The following is a 21,807-nucleotide window of genomic DNA, read 5'->3' as shown; positions in this document are numbered from 1 at the left end:
CAGCAAAGTGTATTTAGCTAGCTGAAAATGCCTGGGCCTGGTTACATGAAAGCTCTTAAGTTAAGAAAAGAGACCACTTAAGTAACTTTAAGTCTGTCATTTAGTATTGTCCCATAATTACTTGAGAGTTCCTTTAAGTTTTTTATGCATTGCAACAAAGTCCTTAGTAACCATTTATCAATAAAAGAAATAAGGGATCAAAACCCTTATTCCTTGAGTCATCTGCTGAACTCAAGCGCGATGGATGATTTCATGTTAATAGAAAAAGTTCTTCAGATGTGTATTATTAGCAATCAAGTTAAGCCTGTTTGACGCCTGATATGAAACTGAGTATTGTAAAAAATAAATAAAAAACATTATACACTTAAGTTCTCTTTCATCATCTCGTTTCGAGATCCACCTATGGGAAGGGCATCCGTACCTGACCTCTGCAGAAGCATCCAATTGCACCAAGTCTGACAAGACAGGCAGAAGCGCGCAGCCAATGCCCAGTAAGGCCCCACCCCTTACCAGCGGGCATATATGGGCTGCATACGCTACTGTACATCAGTTGACATTCGCTTCTCGCGATCTCTGCACTGACACAGTTCGGTTAGATTTGCGCTGCTCACTTATTGTCTGCAGGAGGAAATATCGCCAGATCAGCCTCCACCGGGCGTGACAGTTCTATTCTGCCACATTCTGTGTCTGCATTCGGAGCCGCTCGCGCTCTCGTCCGTCTTCCTGTTCCACGGCTGCCGCCACGGACCTTTCTGAGTTTTTCGCGGGTATGTCGCTCTCTCAGTCTTCTCCTTCTGTGTCTAGCCTATTACGGGCCTGCCCGGCCGCGTGTGGGTCTCTTATCGCCGCTAAGGATTTTCACCCTTTCTGTGTGGTCTGCTTGGGCCTCAAGCACGCAGAGGAGGCAATAGAGAACCCGGAGAACTGCAGTTACTGCCTGGTACTGCCTAAGAAACTCCTGCGACACCGCCTTAAAGTTGCCGCTACTCAGTGTGGCGAGCTCGACTTGTCGTACTCGGATATGGAACACGGTGACGATAGCGCGCTACCGGGGACCTCCCGGGGCGCGACGGCTCTTGTTTTGGCTGACCAGCCCAATCCTGAGTTCCCCGAAGAGGACATCTTCACGGGTAACCTCCCGCTCGCCTACGATCTTGCCGGGTCCGGTGATTACGACGACGCGGGCCTTCTTGAAATTTCGGAGGACGAGGAGGCCATCCCGCCCTCTGTTATTCCCCAGGCTAGCGCCCCCGCGGCCTTGCCTCAATCCATCCTCCTGGATGTGTGTGAGCGAGCGGCCGCTCGTCTCAACATTAAATGGCCGGCTCCACAGAGCGCCACCGACCAGGAGAGGGATATTTATGACGGTAAAGTGTTGGGAGCCCCCCCCGGCCCGAGGAAAGAACTCTTTCCCGTTCTTCCAGCGTGCGCTAAGCACATGAGGCACTACTGGAACGACCCGCTCGATCTTAAACACGGTCTCGCGGGGCTGGAGGTTAAAGATATGGCGGCTCGCGGCATGGGCGAACCGCCTGCCATTGAGCCCTCCATTGCCAGACACCTCAACCCAGTCCAGGGAGGGCTGCCCGCCCCCCCGAAGCCGGTCCTTCCTAACAGGATGGACCGTTTTTCTGCCTCGGTGCACCAGGCCGTTTATAAATCCTCGGCCTTGGCTGTTAGGACTCTGAATGTCTCCTCCCTCCTTTCCGCTTACCAAGCGGAGATCCTGGACGATCTGGGCCAGCAGTTAGATAAGGGATCTTCTCCCTCTCCTGCACTGTGGAAGGAGATCATCACGGTTAACGACCTCGTTCTCCGTAATGCTCGTCAGGTCGTCCAAACCTGCGGGCGCTCTATGGCGCTTTCCGTGGCAGGAGAGCGCTCGCTCTGGCTCAAACTGTCTGGTCTCCCGGATAGCGAAAAGAAACGTATCGCAGGCGCCCCGGTAGAGCCCGGCCGGGCTCTCTTTGGCCCCGCAGTTGCTATGATGCAACAACGATGCGACGACAAGAAAGAGCACGAGGCCTTCATATTGTATCTTCCCAGGAAGACGGTCCCACGCCAGGCGCCCCCTGTGCGTTTGCCCAACCCCCCGGTCCCGGGACGTAATTTTAATCAGGTCAAGGAAAAGCCTCGAAAGAAGTTTTCTGGGCTTTCTCCCTGCCCCAGAACCCCTGTCCAAAGGACGGAAGGTTCCTGCTGTAGGGTGTCCCCCTCCCGTGGCTGCCCAGCCCATGTGTTTAGTGGACGATGTGTGTTCCCCCCTGTTCAAGGGGATTGTCGTGAGGAAAAGTTCAAAAGCAGTGTAACCACACCGCACATACTGTGTTCCCCTCACCCAAATAATAAAGGCTTCGGCCCCAGTGTTTCCCAGAAAACACAACACACACAGAAACACAAAAAACACAATAAATCTAACGAATCAAATGAATTCGTCACAGCGAGATACCCTCTCAATGTAGGGAAATACCCTTTCTCTCGCAATGGTGAACCTGCACGTGTCGTCCCTAGTTTCTCCACTAGAGGGCGCCATTGCATCACAAATAAGTCAGCTAGGCATGCTCGAAGCCAGCACGGCCCGGACGAGCATTCACACAAGCTGTGTGTCAGCCTGGCTTACTGTATTACGCATGATATTACAGGGCTATCGCCTGAAGATTGCTATGAAACATCTACGTTTCAGCAGCGTTCTCTTTTCTCACACAGAGGAAAGCACGGCCCACGTCCTGAAGGAGGAAATCTCCTCTCTTCTAAACAAAGGTGCGATTCAGGTGGTTCCCCACAATCTGATAAACCAGGGTTTCTTTTCCCGTTATTTCCTGGTCACAAAGAAGGACGGTTCCCTCCGTCCTATTCTGGACCCCAGGGTGTTGAACAAACATTTGAGGAAATACAGATTCATAATGTTAACCCTTGGTTGGCTCGCCCGTGTCATGAAACGGAACGACTGGTTCACATCGGTCGATCTGAGAGATGCTTTTCTCCACATAAGCATTTATCCACCACACCGGAAGTTTCTTCGTTTCGCCTATCAAGGCATTTGTTACGAACTCACGGTGCTTCCGTTCGGGCAAAAATTAAGCCCCCGAACTTTGTTTGCGTGTGGAAGCGGGCTTCACTCCCCTAAGAATGTCTGGTCTACGGATCCTGACATACATATGCGATTGGCTCATCATAGCCGATTCGAGGGAAAAGGTGTTGCAGGACACCCCCCGTGTGCTCGCACACACCCGATCTCTGGACTTCAGGGTGAATGTGAACAAGAGCAACTTTACACCCAGTCAGAGGGTGATCTTTCAGGGCATGGAGCTCAACTCAGTCTCCATGCGAGCGCGTCTCTCTCAAGAGCGCGTTCTCTCTCTGATGAACTGTCTGTCACAGTTCAGAGAGGGGGCTAGGGGGCGATATCGCACATGTCTCAGGCTACAGGGTCTTATGGCTTTAGCTATCCAGTTTTTGCCACTAGGACCCCTGAGGATGAGGGCGTTCATGAAATGGGTTTTGTCACTACATTTCAGCCCGTTACACGATCTTTGCCGCTCTGTAACAGTGACGCGCACCTGCGCTGCAGCTCTGCGCCACTGGAAGAGCGCAGACTTTTACGCACAGGGTACCCCTCTGGGGACTGTCATGTTGTGGAGAGTCGTGACGACGGACGCGTCCCTAACAGGCTGGGGTGCCACCCAGGAGGGCAGAACTGTGAACGGTTTGCGGCCGAGCAAACTACGTTCAGAGCACATAGATTATTTAGAGCTTCTAACCAATTAGAAGGCTCTGAATCATTTTCTGCCTCGTCTGCAGGGACATCATGTGCTCGTACGCTGCGACGATACCACGACAGTGGCTATCAATCGTCAAGGCGGCGCGCGCTCGCCGAAGCTTCATGCCCTAGCTTACAAGCGTTTGGTATGGAGCGGGCGAGTTTTCCTGTCGTTACGCGCGACTCATGTTCCGGGAATTCTGAACAGAGGCGCGGATCTTCTATCGAGGGGGAACCCGCTCTTCGGAGATTGGCACCTCCACCCTCAGATAGTAGACATGATATGGATGAGACTACGGGCGCCCGTAGATCTGTTCGCCTCGCGCGAAAACAGCCATTGTCCTATGTTCTTCTCGCTAAAGGACTTGGACGCGCCCCTCGAGGTGGACACACTGGCCCACCCGTGGCCCAGAGTGCTGCTGTATGCCTTTCCTCCCCTGTGCCTGATAATTCTCACACTGGCCAGGGCAAGAGAGGGGGGGTTTTCTCTCATCCTGATAGCACCCAGGTGGCCCAAAGCGCCGTGGCTGGCAGAGATAATCCCTCTGTTGTATGCCCAGCCGTGGTGCCTCCCCCTCCGCATAGACCTATTGTCTTAAGCGAACGGGGAGATTTATCACCCACACCCGGACAGGGTAGCTCTCTGGGCTTGGCCCGTGAGAGGACGAACCTAAGCGCGTTAGGGCTTCCCCCGCGCGTGGTGGCTACTATACAGAATGCCAGGGCCGTTTCTACACGGTCCTTGTATGGCTGTAAGTGGCAGGTGTTCGATGAGTGGTGTGATGGGCGGGGTCTCACGTCATATCAGTGCTCAGTCGCTGATATCTTGTGTTTCCTCCAAGACCTTATGGATAAGGGCAGGTCTTTTTCCACTATTAAGTTCTATCTGGCAGCTATCTCTGCTTGTCATGTGGGTTTTGAGGGCTCAACGGTTGGGCAGCATTCTCTAATCCGCAGATTTATGAAGGGCGCCCGTCGCTCCTTGCCAGTCATTAGGAGAACGATCCCTGAATGGGACCTCTCCATGGTGCTGGAAGCTCTGTCTCAATTCCCTTTTGAGCCTCTGGGGAATATTCCCCTTAAGTTGCTGTCCTTCAAAACAGCCTTGCTCTTGGCCTTGGCGTCAGCCAAACGTGTCAGTGAGTTACATGCACTCTCGGTCCACCCCTCGTGCATCAATTTCTCTCTGGGTGGAGATAAGGTTTTCCTCAAGCCTAATCCAGCATTCATGCCGAAATGTTTCCCTGCGTTCACATCGGAGGTGTTGGAGCTATCCGCTTTTCACCCTCCGCCCTTTTCCTCCGCGGAGGATCAGAGGCTAAATGCCCTGTGTCCAGTCCGTGCGTTACAAACGTATGTGTCTAGGACCAGCGCGTTCCGGAAGAGTGACCAACTCTTCGTTTCATGGGCTCCTCCTCGCAAAGGGGATCCCCTGTCTAAACAACGCCTCTCACATTGGCTTGTGGACGCTATAATCTTGGCATATGAATCAAAGGGAGTGCAACCCCCAGGGAACATCAGAGCTCATTCCACGAGGGGCTTGGCCGCCTCTTGGGCTCTGTTCAGGGGAGTATCACTGCAGGATATCTGTTCTGCGGCCAGTTGGGCTTCTCCCCATACGTTTGTGCGTTACTACAAGCTGGATGTCACCAGAACCTCAGTAGCACATTCGGTCTTGGGGGTGGGGTCTTCCTAACCCTGCCTTCTTTATGTGTGACACACATAGCCTATGTTTCATGTCCTGCTTCACACCGCAGTTACGCGGTTGCGTCGGTGTGGCGAGTTCATGATTATGAGACGCGTCGTGCACCGCCCCTCGGGGTGACCGTCTTTTTCTGGCTAACAGGACCTCACTGTGAGTGTATTGGGCAATCGGGGAGCTGTCCATGTCTCTCCCATAGGTGGATCTCGAAACGAGATGATGAAAGAGAACACTAGGTTACTATCGTAACCCCGGTTCTCTGAAACATCGAGTGGAGAGATCCACCAGCGTTGCCCAGCTTACCGCACGAGAAGCGAATATACTTACTGATGTACAGTAGCGTATGCAGCCCATATATGCCCGCTGGTAAGGGGTGGGGCCTTACTGGGCATTGGCTGCGCGCTCCTGCCTGTCTTGTCAGACTTGGTGCAATTGGATGCTTCTGCAGAGGTCAGGTACGGATGCCCTTCCCATAGGTGGATCTCTCCACTCGATGTTTCAGAGAACCGGGGTTACGATAGTAACCTATTGTTTTCTTTTTTTAATGACTTCCATTGTGCATCAATTATCTCCTGCCAACTCATGCCAGTCTTGTGCACAAGAGTGACTGATTATAGCTGCAGACTTGAGTGTTTTCCCCGGTTATCTTTCAAAAAATAATGTTTTATCGATCTAGTTTGATTTAGATTTCTTGTTTCCAGTAAAGCCGGTTAGCAGACAGAACACCAAACGCATCAAACAGGGAAAGAGGCATTGAAGCGTGAGTACAATACAATAACAACGAGCTGGACGTATAATGTAAAAAAAAAAAAATTACATTCTCCATAACTCCAATATTATAGTACAGCTGTGTAGTTAGTAAATATTAAAGATGTTGAAAAGTCAGTGGTCCATTCTGTTTATTGCTTATTCATAATTATAGCAAACATTTCCCCATTGCTGTGTTTCGCCAGAAACTGTCCCTAAATGCTTAACACTAAGGAAAGTGTGACGGTTAAGACTTTTGTTGCAACACTCTTAAAGGGATAGTTCACCCAAAAATGAAAGTGTGATGTTTATCTGCTTACCCCCAGTGTATCCAACATGTATGTGTGTTTGTTTCTTCAGTAGAACACAAATTAAGATTTCTAACTCAACCGTTGCTCGTATATAATGCATGTCAATGGGGTGTATTTCTATAAGAGTAAAAAACACACAGACATAGAAATCCATATTAAACCCTGTGGCTCGTGGCGACACATTGATGTCTTAAGACACGAAACAATCGGTATATATTGTTTCCCAACCCAACAGTATATATATATATATATAGGGTACATAGTATATATGCTATTGTATATGTACACAGTATATATAGGGTTACTCGAATTTACTGACTTCTCCCGGATATGATGTCAAGACTTCGTTATATAGCTGTATGAAATTATAAATAGGCATCGATATTGTTTTGATTATTTTACAGTAGCCTAATAAATAAACACAATTTCGTTCAGTTAGCGAACAGACGCCATGAACTGAGCTCAGACCAGCGGCAGGAATCAGATTTCATTTATCACGAGTGAGAAGCTGAATATATATACGGCGGAAGATTCAGTTTCAAAACTAAATGTAAAAGCGCCCATTTAAACAAGCTTGTCATTGTACTGTACTGTACTGTTCTGTTCTGTTTTTCATTAAGAATAGTATTGATGTTAATATTAAACACACCATTCAATCAGATTAATCCCAAATTGGTACTCATTCTAAAGTGAAAGTATAATCCGTGCAGGAATTCATAACGGTGCGCATTATGAATGCAGACTTTATTCTTCGTGAAAGATAAAGACAGAAATGCTCACAGGAAGAAAAAAAGCTTGCAAAAATGATTTACAGTCCGCCTAATCCTGGCCAAATCACAGAGATGTCGATTCGCACGGGACTAATATTAGCACAGGACCGTACAGCGAAATATGGAAGGTAATTTGCGGGGGGATTTTTACTTTACAAATTACAGACATGGCCAATTCGCACGGGATTAAGATCACAGACATTCTCTGCAATTATTACAAATCACCAGAGGTCCCCAGATAATACTAGTCCCGTGCGAATGGGGCTATAGAAATACACCCCATTGACATGCGTTATACGAGCAACGGTTGAGTTAAAAATCTTCATTTGTGTTCTACTAAAGAAACAAACACACCTACATCTTGGATGCCCTGGGGGTAAGCAGATAAACATCAACTTTTCATTTTTGGGTGAACTATCCCTTTAAAGAAATCCCTTGCCTTTGTTCTACCCTATGTACATTTATTACCCAACATTTCCTGAAAAAACTATTGATTTCATCACCTTGAACAAAACTGAAACTCATAAACTATGCGATCAGAGATTTTTCTTATGAATCAAACCAAAATTCAAAATTAGGCCAAATGTTCATTTCATTGATATGCCATATCTGTAATTCATTGAGACATAGAGGTGTTTAAGGAAGTGCTGTGGTGGTTTTTAGTTTCTATTTAGTGTTTCTAGAGCGAATAATATAACCCAAACTGACCTTTGATCCCAGATGGCCTTCAGCCCTGTTGTACTTTTAACACTCTGCATGCTTAACCCTGCATTTCTTCTTCCTAACACGCTTGTATGCAGACACACTCACACTTTCACAGTGTGAAATCTTGATAACGAACCACCTGCAGCATAGTGTTTTTTTCTTGTGCTGTATTGTTTCTCTTTCTTCCTTCTTTCCGTACTAAAGCTCGCGAGGCGACTCATGAAGGACCAGACATCACCGCAGAAATAGTCTCAGTCTCAGGATGAGTCACATGCGAGAGCGTTTCTATGTTGTGTACTTTTCCAACAGTTGGTGGAGGAATTTTCTGCTTTTAAAGGGCATCCTTTGCACTGACCTCTTCTACGCGAACACTTCCTTCCTCATCGCTTTAGTGCTAATAGATCAGCTTCTCGGGTGCATTGCAAGATAACAACCACACACACACACACACACACACACACACACACACACACACACACACACACACACACACACACACACACACATACATACATACATATATATATATATATATATAATACACATAAACACACAAAATGCATGAGCACAAACCAACCACAGCTCAAAACAAGCAATTAAAGCCATTTATTCTACAGACGAAACACAGTATCTATGTAATGCAGCACATTAAGCAATAACATTGCATGGACACAAACACAACACATGCATCCCCTCAGCTTTGTAGTTTAAAGCAAGACAGAGTAAGACAATCTGTTCGTCATTCAAGCAGACAAAGAATACAACTTGATGAGCATTTCTTTCATTGAAAGAAAACAGCAGCATGATCAAAGCAGCAAAAGATGTTACGGTTTAAGGTGAGTGTATGTGTTTGTCTTTGATTCGCTGTGAATGAACTGCTGCATCAGAGATGCTTTGTCATCCTCATGTCACACAGCACAGATCAGCGGCACACGACAGACAACAACACACAGTTACATAGATATGCAAGGAAGACCAAACAAATGTGCACATATATATATATATATATATATATATATATATATATATATATATATATATATATATATATATATATATATATATATATATATATATATACCGCAGTGACATTATTGCTGTTGACACTGCAAAAAATGCTTTCCTTTCTTAGTATTTTTGTCTCGTTTCTAGTCAAAATATCAAAAAATTATTACATTAAGAAATATTTACTAGACAACTAATATTATTGTCTTGTTTTGGGGAAAAATAACTCAAAATGAAGAGAGTTTTTGCTTCAAATAAGCTAAATAATCTGCCAATGGGGTAAGAAAAATTGTAGGAGCCATATTTAGAAAATCCAGATAAAAAAGGGATTTGTTTAATTTATTTAATTTTATATTTTCTGTTTAATAATTGGTCTAACCTGTCCACGTGATTGGACTTGCTCCTCCTCTTTGACGCATGCGTCACTACGGCGCGAAAGTTCAGGTCTTAATAGAAACTGAGAGTCATTGAGTAGACAGGTGAGAGTGTGGAGAGCAACAGTTTCTTCAATCTCATGTTGGTACAGATGAACGTTTATTGTCTTTGAAAGTTTAAAGTTTGTTTTGCTGGAAAGTAAACTGGAGATTGTAATCAATAAACCGCGACCCTTTATTGTTATGAATACAGCTCTGTGCGTGCTTAGTAACGTGTGTATCGGGAGAGACTCCACCGCTTACCTCAAAGGGCTAAACAAATTGAAAAGGAAGAGAACAAGATTAGCCTGAACAAAAATAATAACAGTAAACACGATTATTTTGCTTACCCCATTGGCAGATTATTTTGCTTATTTGAAGCAAAATCTCTCTTAATTTTGAGTTATTTTTTCCCAAAACAAGACAAATACTTTTGCTTGTCTAGTAAATACTTCTTGTTTTAAGAATTTTTAAATGTTTGAACTAGAAACACGACAAAAATACTAAGAAATACATTTTGAACACTGAACATTATATCAAAGTAAGTGAATGGGAAATTTTCTAAATGTAATCTCAATGTTTACAAAAATACTTGAGAGATCATTTTTAGAGACCAATATATTGTTCAGACCAATTAATTAGCCAATACTGAGCCAAAATATCAGTTCTAGCAACTGTTCACCATGTTAATTAACATTCAAAAGACAAACTATTGTTTATATATATTACATTAATAATAAAATGATCAGGCCTAACATTATGACCGTGAAGTGAATAACACAGATTATCTCATCATCACGCCACCTGTTAGTGAACACTTCGTCCTCAGAGTTGATGTGTTAGAAGAAGGAAAAATGGTCAAGCGTAAGGATTTGAGCGAGTTTGACAAGGGCCAGATTGTGATGGCTGGACGACTGGCTCAGAGCATCTCCTAAACTGCAGCTCTTGTGGGCTGTTCCCGGTCTGCAGTGGTCAGTCTCTATCAAAAGTGCTCCAAGAGGAACAGAGGAGAACCGGCCACAGGGTCATGGGCGGCCAAGGCTCATTGATGGACGTGAGGAGCGAAGGCTGGCCCATATGGGCCGATCAAACAGACGAGCTACTGGAGCTCAAACTGCTCAGGAAGTTAATGCTGGTTCTGATAGAAAGGTGTCAGAATACACAGAGCATCTCAGTTTGTTGTGTATGGGGCGGCATAACCACAGACCAGTCAGGGGGCAAAAGTGGCACGTGAGCAATGGAAGAAGGTGGCCTGGTCGGATTAATTACGTTTTCTTTTACATCACGTGGATGGTCGGGTGTGTGTGTTGCCTACCTGGGGTATATATATATACATATAGATCTGCTGAGGAGACACGGCTCTGATGCCTGTACCAAACTGTGAAGAGCAACATCATGACTATGTCCAGAAAAAAAAAAGGCAAGCAGGTCATTTCTTTGGTCAGTGTTGCGTTCATATTTCAGTCGCACCGCACTAGAGTTCGCCTGGAAGCGGATCGAGACCCATCTTTTGGGTGCACACTAGGGTTAAGATGACAGCGTTTACACTTATTAAAATGATCCGCACTAACAGAGCAATCGCACCGGGGGTTCGCTTTAATCCAACCAAACAAGCCAAGTGTGAACACACCCTTAAATGGAGAACATTAAACAGTTCAAACAGAATTTAATCCAGTAGTTTAATACCAAGTGTTGAACAAACCCTCATCAGAACGTCTGAGGAAAATCAACATTGTGCCGCTTTACAAGAGCAAACAGATCAGCAGGTGACAAGAGAGAGCAGAGAGAAAGAGAAATGAGATAAGCAGTTTCCTGGCATTCATAATGAGTTATGTTCGCCGGCTGCTGTCACTTTCTCTCTGCGTTGGAGGATTAAAAACAAACGTGTGATCGTCGAGCCCTCACCTCGTCACCGGAGGAAGTGTGCATGCAGCACACACACACACACACATGCACCTTGCTGTCTAAATTAAGACTTCTGCGGTGTATATAAAACTAATTATGACTCCGGACTAACTCAACTTCCTTTAAAAGAAACTTTTTGCCTGTTAGGATTCAAAAAACATCATGCACTTAATTTGACAGCATACCCAAAGGGAGATTTTGCCACATTTAGCTCACGCCTGAGGACAATTTTGTCCCCAAACTATAACACACACACAGACGACATGTCTCACACTCCAGATCCCCAAACGCAATAAGCCAAAGCACTTATTTCCCACGTAATTCCCACAGGGATCACACCAATGTCAGTGCAACCAGTCCATCCCACCTGTGAGTTGGGGTCATTTTGCTTTGGGTGACAAAGCGCAGACGCCTTAAGGCAAGCTCCTGCGCGTCCGTACCTGCATAAGCACACTTAACCACGCCGTGTTGACATCCTGAAAGCAGACTCACTTGTTAAGAGTAGCGCTGGCACTGAGGTCCACAGAGGAAGCTGTCGAGACGCCACATCTCCTCCTAATAAGCTGCACTCTGGTACATCTGCAGCCTCCTTCACGTCTATGCATACCAGCCGGAGCGAGCAAACACACACACACACACACACACAGAGCAGCGACACGATCCGACTGAACAACTGAATAAACCACTGCGGTTCTGAGCTGACGCCAGAAAACACTGAGACAGAGAGAGAGAGATAGAGAGAGAGAGAAAGGGGGAGGGAGTAAGACTGGAGAGGCGTGTAATACTGAGAGATTAAGGAAGGAGAGAGAGAGAGAGAGAGAGAGAGAGAGAGAGAGAGAGAGAGAGAGAGAGAGAGAGAGAGAGAGGCGCACACAGTGTGTGAGAAAGAGAGAGCGTTGTGTGTGTGTGTGTGTGTGTGTGTGTGTGTGTGTGTGTGTGTGTGTGTGTGTGTGTGTGACGGGTTGAACAGTGACAGGGGTCAGTGCATGAACAGCTACTTAAATTAACACACACAAACAGACGCTGATTGTATGTGTGTGTGCGTGTGTGTGTGTGTGTGTGTGTGTGTGTGTATGGTTGGGCATGTTTTTTGTGACATATGAGGACACGAATGTGTATAATGACATGGGTATGACATAGATATTACAGGAGAGGGTGTAATATGAGGACATTACGCATGTAATGCCCACTTTTCAAGAGGGTTATTAATCATAAAGGAGGAGTTTTTTTGAGAAAGTAAAAATGCAGAATGTTTCCTGTGATGGGTAGATTTAGGGGCAGTGTGTGTGTGTGTGTGTGTGTGTGTGTGTGTGTGTGTGTGTGTGTGTGTGTGTGTGTGTGTGTGTGTGTGTGTGTGTGTGTGTGTGTGTGTGTGTGTGTGTGTGTGTGTGTGTGTGTGTGTGTGTGTGTGTGTGTCCATATAGTCTCATATTTGAGAGTGTTTGCTCTGCAGTCGGAGGAATTACAGTTTTACCGGCTTTAAAGGCTTACAGCTAATCCACAAACACGCACATGCATCAGAGCCGTGTTTTCTGAGAAAAACGAGGCTGTGCCTCTTCAAAAACATATATATTGTATTGTATGATCGAATATTTGACATTACAGAATTAAAGCAAAAGAAACTTTACAGTCCATTAGATTAAATGCCGTTTAAACCATATTTTATCTGAAGTTTACAACGGCACCGACTCTGTGGCTCTAGAGATAAAAACATTTTAGATGCAATTTTTATTATAGTTGCATAACTTCTAAAGTGCTGAACAGAAACTCCACTGAAAGTAATTTATAGCAAAAGAAAATATAAAGATAACCTTACTATGACTTAAAAAAAATATAATAATAGAGAGAGAGATTGATTACGTTGGTCAAATTTGTGGACACACTGCCTTTGAATTAAACACACACACACACACACACACACACACACACACACACACACACACACACACTCACACTCACACTCACACTCACACTCACACTCACACTCACTGAAACAGTTTGATCAAGGATTGGAATTTACTAAACCCTGCCTTTCAGACAGTCTACTCTGCTCTGATTGGTCAGATGGCCCAGTCTGTTGTGATTGGTCTACTCTGCTCTCATAATTGGAGCACATTAATAACTGTGGAAACGTGCCATCATAGTCCAAATCAGAACAAAGTGATTCCTGAGTTTACTGCTTTGCGTATTTTTCTTTTAAATAGGTCGTAATATGACTAATAAATTATTATTAATGTTACTGGGGCAAATGTATTGGGAAATACCAGTGTAGGGTCACATGAGATGAGGCAGTGTCTTTACAGCACCGTGATTGGATGTTCGGTCAAACTAGTGAAAACGGATGTACTAATTACAGAGTAAACAACTTAACCACTCAGGCATCACCACTTTTGGTCATGGTTGAATCGCGGTGACCTTGAAATGATGATCAGCTCACTTTTTTAAGCTAAACCTGCAGCTTTTTATGACAGCTTCAGTGTTTACAGGTAATCTGATGACAAATGGTCTGAAAAGAAGCTGTATATTAATAATATTTGAACAATGCTACACTGTACAAATGTTTTGTTGGTTTAACTTAAAAAAGTAAGTTACCTGGTTGCCTTAAAAATGTGAGTTTATTGAAATAAAAAAATTGAGTTAATACAATGAAGAAAATTGGGTTTAATAAATAGAGGCTGAACTAGGGCTGAACGATATGGACAAAATTTCACATCTCGATTTTCATGCCAGATATCTCGATATCCATGCAATACGATATGACTACGTGTTCGGTGAAAACCAAGCATTTCTCAGAAAAATAAGCCCACATTTCAAAAATTTGTGCCAGAAAATGTATTGTTTTTAAGCCTTTCGCACGTACGATCACACAGGTGTAATCAGCCTAGGCTGGTCCCTGGAGTGTATGATCAAGTGCATCACATGATCAACGGCTAAATCCAAATGCTGAATTTAGCTCAGAGCTGTCATATACCACAACTTTTCAGTGTTTTCAACCACATACTGTTTATTTTAGTTTTCAAAGATATAAATTCACATAAGTACTAAAAAAAACAATACATTTAGAGTTTGTAAAAGACACACTGATGTCTATGGAAGAGGTAATAATAATCCTTTTCATTATAATTCGACATGTTTTATTCATATCAGATACACACATTGTGTAAGTAACGTTAACTTCAATGTTTACTCTGTTCTATTCCCAGTTCACCAGCCACTTACTTTTAAGTATTTCAGGAGAAATGGATGAATTCACATGTTGTAAACAGAGGTTGCAAATCCAACAGATCTGATTTTTTGAGTCTGAACTGCGTCTGCGGCGCAAACTAACACGGCGGCGCCCATCGCGCATACAGCTCAACTAACGCGATCGTTATAAAGGGGTTTAAACAACAGTATACTTCCACTTGCATGTATTTGACAATCGGAATATCAGATATTTCATGCCATAGCTAACACATTTGTGAATATTCTGAATAAAAAAGGAAAAATGACAAAAGCAGATCATCATTCATTCAGCGCTGTTGCTGCTGCGGTGTGTCACGTGACAAGCAATGACGCGTCACCATGGAAACGCCGCCCCCCTCTCACAATATAGTTCCCACGTCCCTGGTAAGTGTGTGTGTGCTGGCTTTAGCGGTGTAGTCAAGGGCACTCGTAAAACTGATGTCTGTTGTGACTGCCAGAGTTGTATGCAGGGCGAGCGCGGTGAGGGGAAATCTATATCTTCGATATCGTTGCTTTTTCCGATATTAATATCTTGAAAGTTTATATCTAGATATAGATACGATAACGATATATCGTTCAGCCCTAATCTGAACCACATAAATTTTTTTATAAAGATCTCACTGCGTCATCACAAATAAAACATACACAAATAAAACACACAATTACCCATTATGCTTACAAAATTTTTCAACAATACTTGAATAAAGGTTGTCGATTCTCAGAAGATGCTCATTGTATAACTAAAGTTTTTAATTTCAATGAACTCAACATTTTAAGCCAACCAGGTAACTCATTTTTTATTAAAAAAAATTACAGTGTAGTAGTAACAAATAAAATCTCCTAGGCATGAGATTAAAGTGTGATTTCTGGTCGAGGTGAAACGATGTCTTGTGCCATATTATCATGACGGAGTGTGAGGGTGAAGAATATGCCACGGCAACGTTTACATTACGCATCTACTGTCATTTTGCTTTTTATAGAAAACAATTTCATTCAGGTGGATAGCAGTCCCTTCAATTCCATCCGCTCATCCAAAACAAGCTGTTTGAGTCCACCAAAGTGCGACTGACAGGACCGTGGCGGAGGATTCGTTTCGCAACAGAAGCGTCAGACAAATGCGTGTTCAGCCCCACAGCTGCCTATTCAAAAAGCTCGCATTATCACAAAATTTAAAGTGAAAGTAAGCCCGAGCGCGCATTCAAACGCGATTTCAATAAGTTACGGCTGCAACTATATCCCAAAATATGAAAACTATCTTAGGCTGGGCTGTGTAGTTGTAACCATCTGTTAGCTCTATATCATGCTTGAAGAAAAATTCGGTCTCTATTTGCACTTTGAATATTGAAATTTGACTTTGATTATGGTTGCACTTAATGTCTATGATCAATTTGTGGGAAGGAGCTCAGTTAGGAGGTCAAAAGTTGTAGAAGTTATGTGGAGAGACAATCATACAGGAAAGAAGCCAGTCAGTTGAGTTTGTGGAAAACCCTTTTACAGTGTTTGAGTATTGTTGTTTTTTACTGCATATGATAATTCATATTCAGAAAGTAGAACTGAAATTACATTTCAAAATGCACCCGCACACTATTTTTCTAGTCATGTATTTCATTATTAAGGATTTTTTTTAAATACTATGTAAAAATCTTATCTCATCTCGTTCCCATGAACCCAATCTCATGTCTCATCTCGTGGGCTAAGTGTCTCGTCACACCCCTAAAAGCTACACAAAACATGGTCTAAACTGCAATATTGCAGTTATTTTTGATGCACTGTCAAAACTAAATTGACGAGACCTCACAGACTCAGTCTTCAGAAATAACACACACACCTTTCAGTGCCGCCTACATTCTTCACACTGAGGTTTCACGCCAACATACGCTTGGTTTACTGTACATGAACTTGCTGAAATGGTACCGTTTCATCTGCAGCAGCTTCTGTCACCAAAACAGAAAATCCATCGATTATCAATGTAATTCAAAAATAGGCCTATTAATTAAAACATTTATTTATTCCATTTAAAAAAAAAAGCATTTGCCAATTGCTCTTAACAAACTCCACTGGACATGGAAGACTGGCATTCAAAACTGCAGGTAAAAGCAAAACAAACTGTGATTGGTCACTATACATGTCAATCAAACGGTCTCCTATAGTCTAAGTAGGCGGGTCTTAACCAATATAAGCTGCTAATTCAGTACCGATCAAAAGTCTGATGGAGTAAACTGTTACATTAACCTCTTAAATTACAGGTACTGCATGACGACAAATTGACATCACATTATATTAATTAATAACTTCTTAATGTCTGCGCTCTGCAGTCGCTTCAACACACCTGACCTGACCTCTGAGAGAGTGACCACAGATATCTGGGTAACACTTTATCTCGATGGTCCACTTTAGATCATCAAAATAAAGTGTAACTGATATTTAATAGCTATGAGTCACGCACCACCAGGCCCAGTGTTGCTTTTGATTTTGGTGTAAACAACCTTTAAACTGAAAGCAATACACTGCAAAAAATGCTCTTCTTAATTAGTATTTTTTTCTTGTTTCCAGTCCAAATATCTAAATATTCTTAAATCAAGAAGCATTTACTAGATAAGTAAAATGACCTAAGATATGTTTTCTTGTTTTCTGGGGAAAAATATCAAAATGAAGAGAGTTCTTCCTTAAAACAGGCAAAATGATCTGCCAATGGGGTGAGGAAAATAATCTTATTTCTGATTGGGACGGAAACAAGAAACAAGATTTCAATCAGAAACAAGATTATTTTTTCTCATCCCAGGCAGAAGAACTCACTTAATTTTGATTTGATTTTCAACAAAACAAGAACAAATATCTTATGTCGTTTTACTTATCTAGTAAATGCATCTTGATTTAAGAAATTGTAATATATTTAGACTAGAAACAAGACTAAATTAATAAGTAAGAAGAGCATTTTTTGCAGTGCACACATCAAAAACACACACGCGGTACAGTCATAAAGACAAAATACAGGTCATATACTACACTGATAAAGTATCACTGAGTTCAAAGAGCACACTTGCACATACACATCTGTTCACTACCAACATATCCTGAGGGTGAAAATGAGCGACTGAGACTGAACTTCCCTTCATGACCTGATGCTATTCCTACTGAACATGACACATGGACAGAAACAGTCATGAGCTCTTATATAGGCTAATGTGGTCTAGACTAACGTCTTGACAATTAAGCAACAGTGGGGTCATGAGATTGTGTGTACTTTCTATTAAAGGTTAACTTTAGTTGTGTTTTACTAAATAGAAGAATACATGTAAGAAATGTTCCCTCTTAGCTGCGCACTTGTGATGCCACGGCCGCGCAGAAAGAATAAAATGCTGCGCAGATGCGAAACGATGGGAGAAACCCATTTGATTGTATTTTAAATGAGAAATAATTGCGATGCTCTGTTTAACCCGGTATAGAGTTAGTTTACAGGTTTCACAGAGAGAATGATTTTGCGTGTGACTGTGGGCGTCGTTTGCGGTCCAAATAGGCAACGTGAAACGCAAAGACACGTGAAATAAAACATCATGTTTTAAAGAAGAGTGGCCTGATTAAGTGGTGGAAATAACGGATGATGGGCACAGACAGCATGGTCACAAAATAGACTTTTACAGTCACACCCACAAGTGCAAACTCAAAACATCTTTAGTTCGGTTTAAATAGACGTGTGTGTGTGTGTGTGTGTGTGTGTGTGTGTGTGTGTGTGTGTGTGTGTGTGTGTGTGTGTGTGTGTGTGTGTGTGTGTGTGTGTGTGTGTGTGTGTGTGTGTGTGTGTGTGTGTGTGTGTGTGTGTGGTTTGGGTTTCAGAGATGTTTAGATGACTATAAAAGAGGTCACATGTTACATGTTCCTCTGAACATACTTAGCTGTTAGATTTATTTAATTACTATAGTTTTTTTTTTTTTACAAATTGAAGCATTTAAACTGATATAATAGCCTATATCAATGTAAATACTTCAGTTATTTTTTATATATATAATAGGCTGTTATAATAATATTACATTGTAAACCTAATAAATAATTGATCTCACAAGGGGATTGGTTAAGGATCTTTGCCATAAAAAAAAAAAAAAAAAAAAAAAAAAAAAAAACCTGATACGGTAAATCAATTTTACAATTTAATGCTGCCTGTAGCCAATAAAACAATCTCAGCGTAGCTGCTTAATTTTTTCAGTTTTGGGGGAAATTTGTAATAGTGTTTCTTGGTATAGAAGATTTGTACAGTTAACAGCATTGTAAAAAAATTAATTACATTAAAATGTGCTTAATTTGACTTCTAAATTAACTGCTTTTAAATATATATATATTTATAATAATATATATTGAATATATCACAAAGTTACATCAAGGGTTAAATAAAATAGAAATGGTACATTAAAGTTAAAAGTTATAACTGCATGATGAAACCACTTTGTGTGTGTGTGTGTGCGTGCGTGTGTATGTGTGTGTGTGTGTGTGTGTGTGTGTGCGTGCGTGTGATGGGTAGGTTTAGGGGTAGGGGCAGTCTCTCTCTGTGTGTGTGTGTGTGTGTGTGTGTGTGTGTGTGTGTGTGTGTGTGTGTGTGTGTGTGTGTGTGTGTGTGTGTGTGTGTGTGTGTGTGTGTGTGTGTGTGTTGGGTAGGTTTAGGGGTAGGGGAAGTCTGTGTGTGTGTGTATGTGTGTGTGTGTGTGTGTGTGTGTGTGTGTGTGTGTGTGTGTGTGTGTGTGTGTGTGTGTGTGTGTGTGTGTGTGTGTGTGTGTGTGTGTGTGTGTGTGTGTGTGTGTGTGTGTGTGATAGGTAGGTTTAGGGGTAGGGGCTGTGGGGGATAGAAAATACAGTTTGTACAGTATAAAAACCATTACGCCTATGGAAAACATGGAAACACTGTGTGTGTGTGTGTGTGTGTGTGTGTGTGTGTGTGTGTGTGTGTGTGTGTGTGTGTGTGTGTGTGTGTGTGTGTGTGTGTGTGTGTGTGTGTGTATGCTGTACAGGTCTGGTATAAATGTGCTCAGGTGACCAAAATGTCTGTCCAATAGAGAAAAAGTTTTGCTCAGCAAAAAAAGAATTTAGAGGGAACACTGCATGGAAGTCTAGAGCTCAATTCAACAGACAAACACAGCTTGCACACACCTTCCACTGACAAGAAGTATTGCAACAACACGATTCATCAGAAGTAGGGCAGCAAGCACACACACACACACACACACACACACACACACACACACACACACACACACACACACACACACACACACACACGGAGAGTGACCTACCAGCTTGAACTTCAGACCCAGTAATGCTTTTTAACTTCCCTAAACAGCGACAGGCCTTTGAATCAGAGCATTATACAGCAAACTGGTCCTTGATCAGCCTTACTCCATGTGCTGAAACACAACTGAGTGGAGGGAACGACTCTTAACTCAAGAAAAAACTGAGTCATTCCACAGCATGCCCATGCTCGTCCCGAACCCTCCACATGACCATTACAAGCCAATTGCAACCACCAGCGATGAACAAAAGTCACCGTTTAAGAACTATTATACAGGTCCTTCTCAAAAAATTAGCATATTGTGATAAAGTTCATTATTTTCCATAATGTAATGATAAAAATTAAACTTTCATATATTTTAGATTCATTGCACACCAACTGAAATATTTCAGGTCTTTTATTGTTTTAATACTGATGATATTGGCATACAGCTCATGAAAACCCCAAAATCCTGTCTGAAATATTGAAATATTTTTGGTGTGCAATGAATCTAAAATATATGAAAGTTTAATTTTTATCATTACATTATGGAAAATAATGAACTTTATCACAATATGCTAATTTTTTGAGAAGGACCTGTATATAGGTGACATTTTATTTCACATTTCAATAATAGCTACTGTTTCTGGAAATGACCTGTATATGCTGCTGCTATAAATGATGAGTTAGAGATGTTATCTTTCTTTACTATAAATCATTTAGTCACAAAACTGTTCTCTCTAGCAAATAAGCATGTTTCAAGCGTATGGCTGTTTGATAGCTGTATATGAACTTATTGTACATTTAAAAAAATAGATGAACTGTTAATAAATGAAATTATATCATCATATGACTTTTTGGCATTTTTTTTCATGTACAACATGATAGCGTGATATATCGTGGATGATTTTCTTGCAATATATCGTCTGTCACAGAATCGCTGGTATTGTGATACATCGTTATCGTGGACAAAATATTGTGATAGTATCGTATCATGAGTTATCCTGCGATTCCCATACCTACTATTTACTACCAGAAATAAAATGCAATGCTCATTAAGGGCCCTATCTTGCACCCAGCGCAATTGACTTTGTACACCGACACATGTGTCATTCCTATTTTGCACCCGCGCAAGGCGCGCTTTTCCCTCCACAGAAGCACGTCGCTAAACTAGTGAATGAACTTGCGCTCCCTGGGCGGTTCAGCGCAAAAAAGGAGGCGTGTTCCGGCGCAAACAATCCCTGGAGCTATTTTGCTGTTCCATTAAACAATTGCGCCACTGACCAGACAAAACCTAGTCTAAAGTCAGTGGCGCGTTGCCCGTTGTTCATTATGCTATTTTAAGGGAGCATGACCATAATGTATTGCGTGCACAACGCGCATACACTTTGCTCATGTAATCTACACAGATGCAACAGTTATTTTTGCAAATCATAAATTGTTACGTTAAAAATATTAACACATGGGATGACGGAAATCATTGTGGTGTGCCACGAAGATGTGAAAAAATAGGCATAAATCTAGCTTACAAATTATTCAGGGTAATTGTAGTAATTAAGGATCAGACCTGTTTGCCCAATAGTGGCAAGACATATATGAATATAAGGACATCGGACAAATTGGTTTGTCCTTCAAGAACCAGGAGGGGGGAAAAAATCGACTGAAAAACTGAAAAAACTGTTTAACCGACGCTATTTTGGGTGGGTTTCTCCCATCCCCATACAACACAACTTCTCTGTCTTTCACTGCTCTACAAGAACATCAGTCTCCTCGGCTGTGAACCGCTCCTGGCGTGCGCCTGGTAAATACGCCAGAATAATAGCGACCCATAATGGACCTTGCGCAGCTGCTTTTAAAGGGAATGTTGGATGACGCTCTGATTGGTTTATTCACGTTACGCCCAAACCACACCTATGAATAATGAAGCTACTTCAGACCAACCCATTTTAGATTTGCGCCGGGCGCAAGAGCCATTTATCCCGCGGAAAATAGCAACAGCGCCAAGACCCG

General features: G+C 42.6%; 1 protein-coding gene across 4 annotated transcripts in view; it reads right to left on the bottom strand.

The window, feature by feature from the left end:
* The window catches only part of inpp4b (inositol polyphosphate-4-phosphatase type II B), a 246,261-nt gene that overhangs the window by 178,668 nt on the left and 45,786 nt on the right, over positions 1-21,807 (bottom strand). Inside the window, exon 1 of one of the 4 annotated variants that reach the window (XM_067440839.1) lies at positions 11,811-12,035. The exons of the other annotated variants lie outside the window; for them this stretch is intronic. The gene's annotated coding sequence lies outside the window, so the exon portion shown is untranslated. Of the gene's footprint in view, positions 1-11,810; positions 12,036-21,807 lie in introns of those variants that run through there. 4 annotated transcript variants of the gene reach the window in all.

This window comes from Pseudorasbora parva, chromosome 4 (assembly GCF_024679245.1).
Source record: "Pseudorasbora parva isolate DD20220531a chromosome 4, ASM2467924v1, whole genome shotgun sequence".
NCBI classification, from domain to species: Eukaryota; Metazoa; Chordata; class Actinopteri; order Cypriniformes; family Gobionidae; genus Pseudorasbora; species Pseudorasbora parva.
Note: the sequence above shows the minus strand (reverse complement) of the source record. Positions and strands in the feature narration are given on the sequence as shown.